Raw genomic sequence first — 15,279 nt, forward strand, 5'->3', positions numbered from 1 at the left:
ACGACGGGTGTACGCTCTAGCCTTGGTTCCCTCTTTATACTCTCGGCAACTTTCAGACCGAACGAAATCCCTAGCAATTTTCTAGAAAACATGTAACCGGCAGGTCTGTATAAAGAGACGTAGACACGCAAACTCATGCACACCCGCATACGTATCCCATACGCAGTTTGTCACCAAAGTGTTATGTGTTTATTACTCCCTTGAGTTACGCGCACGGGCGTCACGTTTTTCCTCCACTTGCTAGAGCTTGCCAAATCTTGGCAGTAGGTTCTGCTGCTACTTTCGCATGTACGGAGACTACTGCGTTGTCTATCTACTGACGTGAATATAAACGCGCCATACATCCAAGTCTGCCTAGCGTTGAAGATAAAAAAAAAAAAAAAATAACGAAGAGAGGGACGGAAAGAAGGAGCAGCCGTTATCCAGAAAAAGTGAAAAGTCATCGTAAATCCGCGAACACGTACTCAAACTATCTCGCGGAAGACGGATGCCGGTAGATCAAAATCCGTATAACTATTTCTACGAGCGAAGCCCGTTCCTCCAGAGACGGGATATGGCCGGAATCCGGGGCTCGTGTAAAGGCTGGCAGGATGGTAGACCTGGGCAGCAGCTGGTACAGGGTTGAGGATCCGCCTTTAGCGTGTTGCAGCGTCAGCGGTACAGCGCTGCCAACCCCGCAACGATTTACTGCTAAATAATATCTAAACAGCATGCCGAATGCAGATTGGTTCCCGTGCGTTACCAGGGCTGTTAAATATTTGACGGAATTAACTCACGCCCTACAGATCCGACCCGATCGCTGACGTCGACTCGTCGCCACGACCTCGAGTAGATAAATATCGGGACCGATCAAAGATGATCTAATTTATCCCACATCGCGTCGTTTTTTATAGTTACTTTTCTCCCGAAGTGAACTGACGCTTGAACGGAAGCTAGGAAAATAGCTGCGGCATCGCGTGTGGCTCTTAAAGTTTAACTTCTGGCTGCTATTGACGAAGCATAAACGAATCGCAGCCACACTGGTGGTGGATGCGAACTTCTAAGTCAAAATATCATGAAATCGCAGCTTGAAGTTGGTTGCTGTCTAATCGTAAGTAGTAGAAACAAGGATAACGGGGGGGTGAATGAGTGGACAAAGGGTGAGGAAAATTCCAGCAGAAGGGAGGAGAAGAAGGAAAGAAAAAAAATTAACCTTAACGGGACTGATAAAATTAAAATTTCTGATTTGCTGATTGACATCCTGCAAATCCTCCAGCTTACTTTGGTTGTCAAACAGAAAGACGCCTTCGCAATTTCATGCTCATGACGTGCCAGTCGTCAATTTGTTAAACGAAGATCCTTCGTGGACGGTATTTTATCACGTTTTACTGCGAGATCAGGAGTTGACATGAGAGACATCCGTGCTCACCCTGCTCACCAATCGACCAGCGATAGTGTTGAACGTGTAAATAAATATACGCACTCGCTGAGAAAGTAAGTGCGAGAAGTCAAAGTCGAGTTGGTCAGGGCTAAACGGCCGTCGTGAGAGCTGCTTCTTGGTGGTAAACCAAAGCAAAAACATTACTCTGAAATTCTCGGTTTGCTAGCAGAAACTAAGCACATCAGGAGTTCTGTCTTGTAGGGAAGTGTGAGACAAAATGGACCTCCCAAGGAAATATGCCTTCTATAGAAGCTTCAAAGTACGACGTTTCACTAATTTCAATCTCGTCTATAAAACGGTTCACTATTCTTGGCATTTACCGGATCATAAGTATTCATTTTTCGAAAATTATTTTTTCCGCCTCTTACGTCTTATGTCAGGCTTTCCTCACTAATTTTAAGTTATACTGGTATTCGCAGGTTATTCGGAAAAAATGGATTATACTTCAGAGATTGAAACAGGTCAAACTGAAAATCCGTTATAGTATTTGCAAGATTATGATAATAGATATCTCGCCATAAAATGTCAGCCTTGTGCGTTCACACTTTGCACGCTGAAGTGTGAAACGTAATTTTAGAAACGTTCTCGAAGTGGTCCATTTCGCCCCTCGTCAACTACTACGTCGAAGGCTGTCCATTTTGCCTTGATGGTCCATTTTGCGCTCCTGCTTATCAGAGAACTGTGTCTAGCCCGGGCCACGTCGTAATTAAAACCCAGTGTTTGTCTTCCGGGGAAAAGCACCCGGTCCTCCAACATTAATTTTCAACGACGATCAATTTGCAAAATGCCGGTCAAAACACGCTGACAATGTAATTGGAAACGAATTAAAAATTACCCATAGTCTCTTAGAATGGTGATCCGTTCGAAATGCATGCATCCAAAGAAAACACAGACCAAAAATATACCGTGAAACGGTGTTTAAATATCTATCGTAAGGGTGAGTTCGATAAAATTTTCCAAAAGACGTACAATGGTTGCTGTTATCCGTTTATTGTTTCCACTTCGGTGTATCAAAGTATGTATGAAACATCAGAACGACAGGTTCCTTTCTCTCCGAGCTATATTTGTACATACGGGGTAGAGAAAACGAGGGACGAGATGAAACAAAAGAAAAAAGAAGAGAAGAGAAAGTAAAACAAAACGAGAAGAAAACAAAAGGGAGAAAGATGAGGCGCAGTGTGTGGTATAGAGGGGCGAGCGAGGAAGAAGGGAGAAAATGAAATAACCGAGAGAAGAGAATAGGAGGAAAAAAGAACTTTATGGTCTACTTGCGCCAGAACAAACGCGCGTGAGCAGCCAAGGGTAGGAACTGGTAAGGAAAGGGTGGCAAAGGGTGTTGGCCAACTTGCATAAATGTATTGAAATTTTATGGGGCTGCTTCACCCGGATGCGATACGTAGTTATCTAATGGCCGCGTCAGTTAAGCGAAGATTCCACTCGACTTCGAAACAGAAGCACCTAGCTCAATCCGACGGAATCTAGGAATATTCGCAGACTCGAAGAAATCCTTATGTGACAAGAAAAATATCTAACCGCGGTACAGATATTCCGATATCGAAAATATTGACGCAACCGCTTGAATAAGCATCATTGACAAACAATTAATGAGGAAGGGTCAATGGAAGAATAAAAAATAATAACATTTTCACTCGTGATAGATCTAACGAACCATCTTCGAAGTCCGGGTCTCCGTTTTCGTTTCGACGATTTGCCCGAACGACATTCGGATGCGACGCGAAACGAGGAGGGACAAGAAGAAAGTCAGGGAGAAATGCGTAGGAAACCAAAGGAATAACCTTAGGCTCGGGGGGATGGTTATGTTATGTTACGGCAAGGATCATCACGTCCCGTATAGTCCCCCATAGAATTGCAATGGTTTTATTCATATATCGAAAAGCTTAGGTAAGGCGCACCCCCCGTTGAATACCACATTCGTATCACTTCGATATTTGATTTTTCAACTTATTTTCGATTCTCCGTATAGAATTTCGATTCCCACTTGTTAGTCCGATCGTACTGCTTCACCCTAGATTCCGCACAATTTTAACCTTGCCATTGATCCGATTGACCCTAACGGCAATACGGGAGTGCAAAAAAGAAAGAAGAGAACAGAATAAAACTCCATGGGATAAAATTGAATTACTTTATTAGAGTGAGAATTACTAGCTATTACTCGTATTGTCGCATTCGTGCGACGTATATTCGAGAGCCTCGAAACGCCGCGGCGACGAGAATACACTGAATTTAAATAATACTGTACTCAAGTCGAACGTTCAAACTCTGATGATGTATACAACTTCTCTTCCATGCGATAGACGAAAAAATCGGAAGAAAACGCCCGGGCTATTACCATTGCCTAGAAAATTTGATTTGGAACCATTACGAGGGTTGTGGTAAGCTTCTTTGGATTTTCGGAAACCGAAGACCTGAATTCCGATCAAACGACTGATCGGGGCGTTAGTCTGCAAGAGTGTTTCTGTGCTGCAGACAACTCTTGTGAAAATATGACCACACCGTAGGTTGTTTTTATTTCCCTACATCCCCGCTCGTAATAAAGATATATATGCAATATGTATGTACATATGTATGGGTATATACGTGTTCAAGGTACGTTGTAGCGTATACATGTAGCACACGTACACTTTTTTGTACTGGCTTGTTTCTGCTCCCCCATGCGCGTCTGTGTCGTAATATTTTCTTCAAATGAAACCACGTGGTAAGCCAGGGTATAATTCGGCAGGGCCAAACCGCCCTCGAGCGAGCTTATTTTGCAACCAAAAATCCAAGTTTAAGAGTTGTATTTTTTGGTAGCCAGTTTTTCAAGTATGAAAAAAGTTTTTTGTCCCCGCATGTTTGTCGTTCGGTAAAAATGATCCCACGGCCGAGTCAGCGAGATCAGCATTTACGTGAGTGTATTCTGAAAGAAACTCTTACTTATTTTTCTAACTTGAGTATTATGATATAACAAAAAAAAAAACTTGAGACTTCGAGAAACAATTATACAATATACATGTTAAATTTTTTTAATAATTTCGCAGAAATTATGGAAAATCATTGAAGTTCGAGGTTTTGTACTAGCGACCTGACAACGGTGTAAAACGAGATCGAGAAGAAAAATGGGCGCAGAGGCATCGGAAGGAAACGAATCTGTAGTACTAAAGAGCGAGAGGCGCTTATTTGCTTTCACTTATGCTCGAGAAGTTGTTCCCTGGCAAGAGTATACGATTTAATAATTTCATCCAGTATATAATAGTTTTTGGTTCTCTTATTGAACGCATTTCTCTTCGAGTCAATGCTCATTTCACGAAATACGTGCAGGGTGTTGAGAATATCATTTTCCTTCAACACTCCAGTGAAGATTCCTGCAACTGCTAACAATTTTAATTTTATTCCGGCAATAAAGGCACGTCGAGTAAGTATAATGGCTGAGGTATAATAGTAGCTTTAACCATTCTTCAAATCTTTATCACTGTGTGTTGTGTATATATACCAAGAGAAATCTAGCACCCTTCGAAGATCTGGAATTGATTCTGTTATTCTTGGTCAAATAAAGGAACGGCCGTAATAATGGCACGGTGTGGGAGAATAGGTATACTCACACACGCGAAAAGGGTACACATATGCACAAACACACGCACGAATTGAAACACACATGCTGTCCTCAAGAGTTTCTCGTTGGACTTCTCCTCGCTAACTCCAGCGATCTCGCTCCAGGGGGGAATTCAAACACGAGAAAGTACTAGAGGGAAAATATTTCCGAAGATTTGGATGAATCGATGGATGTTCGCGCGATCGAAAGTGAGAAGAAAGTATATATGATGTACACATAATCGTGAAATTTCAGCCAACAGTCAAGAGTAGAAGAGTGTGTAACAGAGAGTGGTGAATCAATATGAGGAAGTATGACTTATACGGCTAGCTGCGGTATAACTTCGTATAGTATAGATATTGACTTGGTCAACTTTTACAAATAGCCCCTTTAACCGAAGAATCCTGCAGAAAATAGCCGGTAACTGGTCCCTCGATGGAAATCTAACGAGCAATAATTCGCCAACGTAACCCCAACAAAGCTATTGGAAGGGTCGTCGAAGAAGCCCGCAGCCATTTTCCTCCTCCAAAACTTATACTTGGAGTTCGGTAAAGGAACGATGAAACGATAGAAACCAAACCAAACCAAACCGAACGGGGACCAACCCTAACCCATAAATGCGTACAGAATGCGGGGGCACGGGTATATCTATACCGGCGTACACATCGGGGAGAGAAGGTTGTAACCCCGGAGCAACTTCCGCCGGTGACTGTGCAAAGTTTTAAAATCGCGCAGAGCTAAGTTTCATCGGAGACCGGAAGCGCCGACAGATCGGCTCGGATTGGAGCAATTTCAAACTTATACCAGGCGTTCCGAACAGCTTCACGGCCAAGTTTACCGGCGCACAGAGGCGGAGGAACTTGGCCCAGAGAATCCCCGAACTCCCAGCGCTCATCCAGACCCCCAAAAGGGACGAAACCCGGCGTAATGAACGCGGGTGACATTCGGACTTGGACCTTTATGCAGCCAAAACTCAGGAGGACCTCGCACCCTCCGCCAATATTACGGGCCGGTATATCTCATCAATCTCTAACTGTCCCGCACCGAGGTCGCCTACTTCGCCCCAGGCTGTATTTGAATTTACCCGCATGCTCATCTCACCGACAGCTACGGGCTTCTCCTCTCAGCAGCCGGATGTCCGATGTGGAAAGTGCGGAAAGTTCCCCGTTGCGGATGTCAAAAGTTTTTTAACGTCCAGTTGCGGTGCTCCAGGTAACTGCGAGTAACATTCATGCACGTATCTCTGTAGCTAGATTGTATAATGCTGCTGAACTGAACCTGGCAACCAGAAAATGCAAAGCTGTGGTCGAACCGATTTCAAATTGAACGGAACGTTGAACATGGACTCGAAATGAAAGACTTTCCATGCCTGTTATATTGAAGTAAACGGAGGTGAAAAGATGTCCAAACCAATCGATCCACCAATGAGACGACGTACCGCGATTAGTTCCGAACTGATCACTTCAGAAGTGTTCGATAATTAAAACTTGCCGAGACTGAACAAAATTATCCAACGTCGTGCTTTGGTTTACTTTGGCGAAGCTCTGCGAGTTGTATGTCTTGGTAACCCGAAACAGAGCTAAACACTTTCTCGCTTGTCGATTTGCGCGCATTGCTTCGAATGGTGAATTTTTTATGAAAATCTATTAATTGAGTTCCGCCGTTAACTTCACTCCGAGAATTCGCAAACTAGAGGTCTAGTACAAAGGGACTCTCCTCTGAATTGATTATATTCAAGTTCAAAGGGGTGTGCGATAGAGTCATTGGATTACCGTAATTTATTTGAGTACAATATAATGCGCGCCACATAGGGTGTACTCAACTTTGAACAGTCTGAACACTTATTCCCTCTTGAATCCAGGGCGTCTAGTCGCCGGGTGAATGTCTGGGAAAACAAGAATAATTGGTACGCAACTCCGCGACACATTTCCAAGCAAGATACCGACAATTGTACGAAGGTAAACACTATGAACATTGAATTCTGTCGTTTGCGCGAAAAAAAACGCGAAATCGCCGAAGCAATTGACGAATCGTTGGCCCGCCACGCGACTTACGACGTGGAGCGACGAGTTGTGAAGATAAAATGTCCGAAACTTTGAGGATAAAATAATGCTGTCGAAGGATTTGGCGAGCCTTTTATTGAGCCACTGTAAAGAAACGAATGATTTCTTAACATCGACTTTGTTAAACTGAGAAGAGCAATGAAGAGTTTTCAATAGTATTATACTTCGGATCGTTGTAGCAAAAAATTATTTGTCTTCCATATTCATTCTGGATAGACTTCGGAAATCAATCGTATTTTCGGTTGAAAAATATCGTACCCTGTATATACGATGTTAGAAGAAGAGGAACAGAAATTAGCCCAATATACGTTACGACGGGGCGAGGAACTCGAAATCTGTAGGTTTGCCTGTTCTCTGGAAAGTGTATTATATCTCGGGGTGCGAATTGAAACCGTAGTGCGTCATTACAGCACACAAAGAATTTTTACGGACGTTCGGTTCCTCGAGGATGAAGACAAGTTGGAAGCTTCGCTGAACACGGAAAGAGAGTGTCTCTTCTCTTTCGTTTTCACCCATTACCTGACTACCTGGGAGTCTGTCTTTCTATGGACTGAACCCAACTGAAATGTGTTAGCGTGTAATATGGAGAATAGCGAATAAACATGTCTTTCAAATTGAATGCTGAAAGTTAGAATTGATGGAAGGAAAAGGCCGGAGAATTCCGAGCTCATGAGAAGGCGGCACAACTTCAAGTCCTTACGTGTCAACATTCTGTTATTCGAATTTCCAACGACATTATGTGAATTTAAAATTGCTTTTCATACCCGGTAGACCCGGCGGTGTCAGATCTATTCGAGAAAAGCGTGCAGATTAAATTGCGACAGAATATTTTCAACGGTCCTGCGAGTGAATAAAAATAAATTTCTATGGATTTGGTGAAATATTTGAATAAAGTTGAAAATTTCACCGTACCGCGGTATTCAGCGAACGTACCAATTATTATCAGGAGTATGCTCGGGGGAATTTCAATATCAAGTATGCACGATTGGGGGTATTGCACATTCGTTAACATATGCATGACGCGACAAACTCGCGTTGATCTAATAAAATCGTGCAGCACATATAGCGCGAAGAGGAACTACGATGAAACAAAGTGAGGAGTGCCAGCATCCGTACACATAAAAATTTAACAAACTGATTCGAACCACTCCGGTCGCCTTCCGTTCAGCGCTAAACTTGACCTGGTCATCCCCCTAAGGATTTAGTTGTCTGCCTTATACCGACGGTAATAACACCGCCGAGAATGGGTTACAGGTAGTTCGGCATATCACGGAGACTTGAAGATGGTGATTAGAATTAATAACATCGCCCCGTACCACCAATCACGTAACCTCGCACGGGCTAATGACGTCATTAAGTCAAACTAATAGCCAACCCTTAACCGGCTGGGGATGAAGCCGTGAGGCTGCCAAGGCATGTCCTCGCGGCCAGGGCCATAAAGGACTCGTCCACCCGCAGCCTCTTGCCTCCAGTCGCTTATTTTTCGGGGATTTTGAATTTCGATCTTACCGAGTTAAGCAGCCCCGACTTTTGCCAGCCGCCTCGATCAAGCGACAAACGGGAGCGGTTAGCTCGATGGAAAATGTCTCTCAGACTCAGTGTCTTCCTGTAGTCTTGTCTGGGCGTTTCTCTCCCTTAGTTTCCTTTTTGCCTCTTCCCTCCGGGTCGATCGAGCCCCGCCGAAATAATTTCAACTTCTCAACTTATTTCGAAACTTTTCTTCATTCATTCTAATTAGCCAATAAGTCACTCTGACATGGCCGGCAGGATCTTGGCTTCCAAGAAGACGCGAAGGTCTCCGACATCAGAGCGTCAGAATATATTTTGGCTCATTTGTCGAAGCGGGGAGCAAGAAACGTGACGTTTCGATATTCAAGTAATAAGCACAAACTTTTAACGTCGAATCCCCGGTTGTCTTGGCAACCATAGATCCTCGCAGCGTCTGATTATACTTTCTTTTCGTCAACTCCGCCATCCCGTTACTCATATTATTAATACCTACTCACAGAAAAGAGCTATCATTAACGGTGTTACTCGATCTCTGAATTGCGCTGAAGCTGCAGTTTCGCAATTGGCACTAATTTCCTTCCATTCTCTTTGCGGCCTCTGATAATAATCGCCACTGTCGCTCGTGATGTCTTAATTTTTGTCAAACCGGGTTATTTCTCCACGACGAACACAGCGACGCGTTCTTCTTCTAATCCACTAGATGCGCCCGGATATTCCTCTGAAAGTAATAAACTTGACGTAAAGAACGTTCGGCGGGCTCCACAATTCAGATACAAGATATCTTGATCCTATCTCAATGCCGCCGCTGCACGTGGAAATAATCATAGCAGTGAATCTACCCTGACCAGGCACCGCTTCCGGTTTAACCCCGCGGCGAATGCCCGGTGGTAGTCGACCGGAAACTAGATCCTCGCATGGACAATGGCGCTGCCCGAGTTCCTTATATCGTAAGAGCCCGGAAAATCGGAGAGATAAGCAGGAGATCCGTAGAGAGTCTGCAAATCGATGTGTTTCATCGCAGACTCGGTTCCGCGATGGCCTCGCACCCCCTAAAACTTTCCGCTATATATGTTTTTCCTCGAAAAATTTATTCGCCAGTCTGCTGCACAGCTGCTCGATGCTGAAAGCCCGTTGCATTCGATATTCCATTGATTTGACATGTCGGTCAATGTATGAAAACAATTCAGTCTATACAAAATTACTATCGTACCGCTAACTGACTTTTATCAGAATGATTGGCTTTCAAATTTTTCACATCTGTGAAGCCAAGTGAAGGAAAACGACACAGATGCCATGTTCTAGCAATTATTTAGGTGAATTTTTAAAGATTGAAAACCGCCACAAGTGTAGCTAAAGTCTAGTTCTAAATCGATTATAGAATTAATTCGGATCGATATAAATTTGAAAAGCCACCAACAGTTATATCCAGATGTACCATCCAACTGAAAATATACTACTTCGGAGGTGACCTTTCAACACAGATCAACGTATCAACCTACAAGAGATCAAAAATCCATTTCCCAAAGAATCAGCTTTTTGAACAAAAAATTCATACCACAGAAATGCTGTGGTGCATTTTATTCAACCACGATATTGTTAAAATTCACAACGTGACTCTATGAATGCGAAAGGATTTGTATTTATCACATTCATTGCGGTGCAGGATTTGAGTGATCGCAGGCACGTTGCTGGTTCCATTTCTGATTCAATGCTGGAAACGAATTCGTATTTCAGTGGATAATTCTGTGTAAAATTTACGGTATTCGTCAAGTTTGTGCAACACATACGAGCATTACCGTAAAACCGCCAGCCCGCAGGTATGAAAAGCCTGACTTAAGTTAATAAAAATTGCCGGTATCACCCCCAGCTGCGAATGATCTTTTCCCCTCACTGCAATATAGCAAGGAAAAAAAATCCCACAGATATTTCACACCCTTCTACTTTTCTCGGAGTCGAGAAAAATGAGGATAGATTTCCACTGTGATTCTATTCTACTAATCGAATCCTTGGCATCCGAACCACATAGCACAGGCCTCGGTATCATTCATTCACGCTTAAAGTAATTACAAGATGGATAATGATCCGTTTGTAACCGATCCAGCTAACCCAATTATCTCTAGAGTACACACAATTTTTAACCACAATAAGGTACTACGACGCTGATGAATTAGAAGGTTCTTAAATCGATCACAGCAGTAAGAAGACTAAAATCTGAAGGACAAGCCGTTACAAGCTACTTATGCCACTTTGGTTGCTTACTTTAGCAAACAAAAGCCCGTCAATTAGCCGAAAAAAGCATGAAGTACAAATGCAAAAAAAAAAAAGAAAAAAATGGAATAAGGAAGAAGAAAATCACCAAGAGGGCGAACAATGAAGTTTAAGTCGTTCTCTTGCTCGACTGGCGTTCGTTACTCGTACCTTACGACTCTTTATTTCTAACGATGAGCAGGCAATTTAAAGGCGAAAAAGTGAACAATGCTCGTCGCAGAAGTAAAGCGAAACGATTTCGATGTAATTAATTGGTTTAATTAGTGTAACCGCCGCTAAGAGAGATACAGCCGTCACTGCGCCGAAGAACCTCGCGCTTCATGGGGGAAGACGGAGGCCGCACGCGATTGCCCCTATTAATAATTAAGATTGTTCCTCGTTAATTTTAATTAGTAACGATTTACATTCACGCGCCACTTGTCCCATTTAACAAGCCTCCAAATACTTTCGTTTCATTTCACTTCTTCGCGCGATTCTATCCAACCTTCATTATAGACATAGACATACATTGATATCAATGCATACACGTTGAGTAACAATTCAAATTTCACATCGTATTGAGTATGAGGGCATACCATAAAAATTCTCACCAAAACTACCAAACCCAGAATTCGTTTGGCGAAAATTCTCTCGCTCTTTCTTCGTGTAACATTATGAGCACACAAAAACTGTTATCGCAATTTCAATCAGCTCCTTGCGGAATCTTAATACGTACTTCTTCAGAATTTGATACATGCCCGTATTTATCATGAATATTATTAGCGTAATAAGAATATCTGAAAGGGACATGTTGAAAAAAACTTTTATCACTACATTAATATTACCTTGAAATATTTTACTTCGTTTCGCAGAAGAGAAGAAATCGGTCACTGGATAACCGTCACGGGCCTGCATCTGTAATATAAAATTGCGAACATTAAAAACGCCCTTTTCGTCGATCATCATTTAGAATTGAAGGGGACTAACAGAAATTAGTATTTATTCCACGTCTACGGTTCCGAATAGGTTATTCCTATCTTTCAAATACTTTCTAATTGTATAACCGGCGTGTAATCCGCCAGCTTTTCATCCTCTCATTGAACTGAATAACCCACTTTTTCAATCAACCGACATCATTATCGATTCATTCGATTTACATTCACGTAATCCTCGTGCATATACTCGCCGATTGTAAATGCAAAGAACTATATTTCTCCTGAATTTTCCAGTTTAATCTGTTATTTAATCGCAATATTTGCGTCAACCGTTGTTTGGCCTCGGCATATGTGCACGCGAATTACCGTTACAAACCAGCATAATCAGCTATTTAATCTTTTTCCGTAGGCTCCAAACTGCCTAGCTTTTCTCGAAAGCTGCATTAAAATTTTAGTTACGCATTTGAAAATTATTACTCAAAGTAACGTTTAAACGGTTTCAAGCATCACGATGTCGATGAAATTGAAATTGAATTTCCCTAATGAAATTTTGACGAGAGGGTAAAACATATAAAAACCAAATAATCGCCTTGCGACGTCGCGCGAGCTTCCCAATGACAGCTGATGAGGAACGTGATTGCATTTTCCGCATAGTATTTGCATCGTTGCACTTGGACGAATGAAAAAACCAAAGAGATGTGTTATTTTTTTTTCGTTCATAAATCGTTTGTTTCGTTCGTATTTTGTTACATTTTTACGTCATTCATTTTGTTCGACTCTCTTGTTTTGTGAGAATTCGTTCACGAGTCAACGATGATACCTATACGTGCCATATATCGCATGTATGTACGTACATACGGCTCAGCTGCGATTCATACATGCGTAAAAAATATTATCGCTATACTTGTACGCTTATACGTATTGGTAGGTATGTAGATACAGGCCAGGGAGCCGAGGAGCCCCGGATTTAGTTTTGATGAGTTTTTCCTGCCCGCAGAAAAATCCGCAGTTCAATCGCGACCATTGAATATCAATGTAAACGGTCTAGGGACCGACAGTTTTTTTTTTCTTCCTTCTCTCTCTACCCTTTTTTCTAATACCGTGTTTCATTTTATTTTTCTCTTACTTCCACACACCGCCCGCCGCTAACCTTTCTCATATATAAATAATATTTTTATAGAGCTTTTTTCTTCATTTCTATTTCTATATTTTGTTATTTCATTTTATTTCATTTCAACTCTTCCAAACTCAACCCGAGTATCGGGAGCGGTTTGTTTTCAAGCATCGACAAACCGCTTGGAATTGGCAAACTTTTGGTCATCCAAGAAATTAGTTTCTCATCGCTACCGCGTGTGGCGTTACAGAAAAAGCGAAGGAGAGTTGAGCAAAATAAAATTCGAACAGCCTCTCCGTAGTCGACTAACAGGAGTCTAAGACAATTTAGTGCTGACTGCTAACCACATTACCTATACCCTCTCAGTTAATACAGAAGAGCACTGGTTTAATACATTCTCGAAAATTTCAGTGCCTCGCTTCGAACGACAATAACAACTAAAATAATTTTCAACCTCCGAAGCCCGGACAACGACGCGATTAAAACTTTCCTAGGAAAGGAGAACAAACTATAGTTAAAACAAATCGTAACAAAATCGGTTGGGAATTTTGTTCCCAAATAATATCCATATACATCCTTGAATCACTCTGTACTCGTGTATTCGCGTGTCTCTTTTACGTTTCTTCGGGTTAGGTATACGGGCGAGGTGAAAATCGAATTTCAATTTGGATTTAAACCTTGTGCATACAATTTTATTGTTGTCGTCAATATTTCTTTCAAAACAAAAACTGGACCGTGTCAATTTCGTCAGTGGTTATTCAGTCCAACCCATACAATTCAACGAGAATTTTATTCCGAATTTTATACGATCCGATATACGATACTGCTTTCAGCTTTAGACAGGGGTAAAAATTATACCGCCTAAAATGCGTACTTGAAATGAACTCTAAAAAGCACTGCTTAATCAAATATGTTTCATCCACTCTACGGTGCTCCACGTACGCGTAAAATAATTATTCTCATTACGAGCGACAGGGTTTCTATCTTCGGGGGAATTAGTGCGGTAAAAAGCACGTCGTTGCACGCGACGAGTCGAAATTTCCAAAGTACCAAGTTGTAGCGACTGTTTCTTGAACCGGCTTAATCCCCTCGGTGATAATTAGTTCTTAAATACCGGAATAATCAATTATACCGCAGAGCGTGAGATGCTTGAATTATTTATCCGTGCACCGGCGGCTGATCGAGGTCCCTGCTGGTTTACTCGGGTTGTATAATTTATTCAATGATTTTCGAGCGACGATAAGGGTGGATGGCCGTTGGATCCACACAGTCGGCTCCGCGAATCTGGAGGAGTAGCAGGCGGAGGAGAGAAGAGCAGAAGCAGAAGCGACGACTTTGGAAAGTCGGCCAAATCCCTGTCACGGTTTGTGCCCGGTCCTTCGTTCGTAACTTTACGATACGGTAGACAAGAGCTAAGGAGCAAAGCCCTCGGGCCTTCTTTCCCCCAACTTAGGTATATGAAGCTTAAAGTGTTTAAGCGCGTCTAAGCGAGTCAGCAAAACTTTCCAACGCTTTACCACACACGCGTTCAGCTGCATGCGCCGGTGCAATAGTCGGTAAACGAAGAAGGCTGCTTATATGTATACGTGCGCGTGCACGTGCCATCGAGTTTCAACTCGCCCCATTCCTGACAATTAGCAACAAAACTTTTCCAACCAGGCAACGTGCGCATACGTTCAAGAGCATGTGGCCATGTGCAGGCGTCGGTACGTTAACTGCACAGCGGGAACCTCTCATACCGGAGATCGCTCTAGCTCCGTAGTGAAAAAATTATTCGACGAGGTTCGAGACAAAAGATAAGGGTGGCTCAAAATTTAACGTATCTTTCAAACTGTTGATTTCAGCTATGTTAGATTGGGCGTAATCGTTCGTTCACGAAAAATTACGTGGGAATAACGTGACTTGATAATTGCGTTTTTTTTTGTTTTTTTTTTCTTTCTAGCAAATCTGGAAGTTTTCACCAACGCCCCGAAAAGTAATGTTCATTCGGTGAATGAGGTATAGTAATTAGCTGGTTGTTTAAAGAACGAGAAATAAAAGCAACTTTTTGAACAAGCCCGACTCCAGATTCATAGTTGACGAACAAACAATAAGGCTTGAAAGAAATAACTCATCCGAAAATCTTGATCCCATTAACGCGAGCCAAAGTAAGCCCGAGGGCGGTGATGGACGAGAAATTGATCGAACTGTCAGAGGGTAGAAGTTGCGGTAGGGGCGCCTGTCGTTCCTTGGCTATCCGTACGCTGGCGAGGGGTGTATACGTAACGCATGTGAATTGGAAGAAGCTGGGAGCGCAAGGATGCGGCAGGATGCGCAGGCGCGGTGTGGTCACCGAGTACCTTCGCCGAAAGTCTGAGGAATGAAGGGGGGAGGGTGCCGGTAATGGAGTTGAGAGTCACGAC

The 15,279-nt window shown here is 42.6% G+C and overlaps 1 protein-coding gene across 1 annotated transcript in view; it reads right to left on the bottom strand.

The window, feature by feature from the left end:
- LOC124221896 (immunoglobulin superfamily DCC subclass member 4) overlaps positions 1 to 15,279 on the bottom strand; it is a 311,934-nt gene that overhangs the window by 233,273 nt on the left and 63,382 nt on the right. The window contains exon 2 of the mRNA XM_069137298.1: positions 11,674 to 11,743. The gene's annotated coding sequence lies outside the window, so the exon portion shown is untranslated. The remainder of the gene's footprint in view (positions 1 to 11,673; positions 11,744 to 15,279) is intronic.

The sequence above is a fragment of the Neodiprion pinetum genome, chromosome 6 (genome assembly GCF_021155775.2).
Source record: "Neodiprion pinetum isolate iyNeoPine1 chromosome 6, iyNeoPine1.2, whole genome shotgun sequence".
Lineage (NCBI taxonomy): Eukaryota > Metazoa > Arthropoda > Insecta > Hymenoptera > Diprionidae > Neodiprion > Neodiprion pinetum.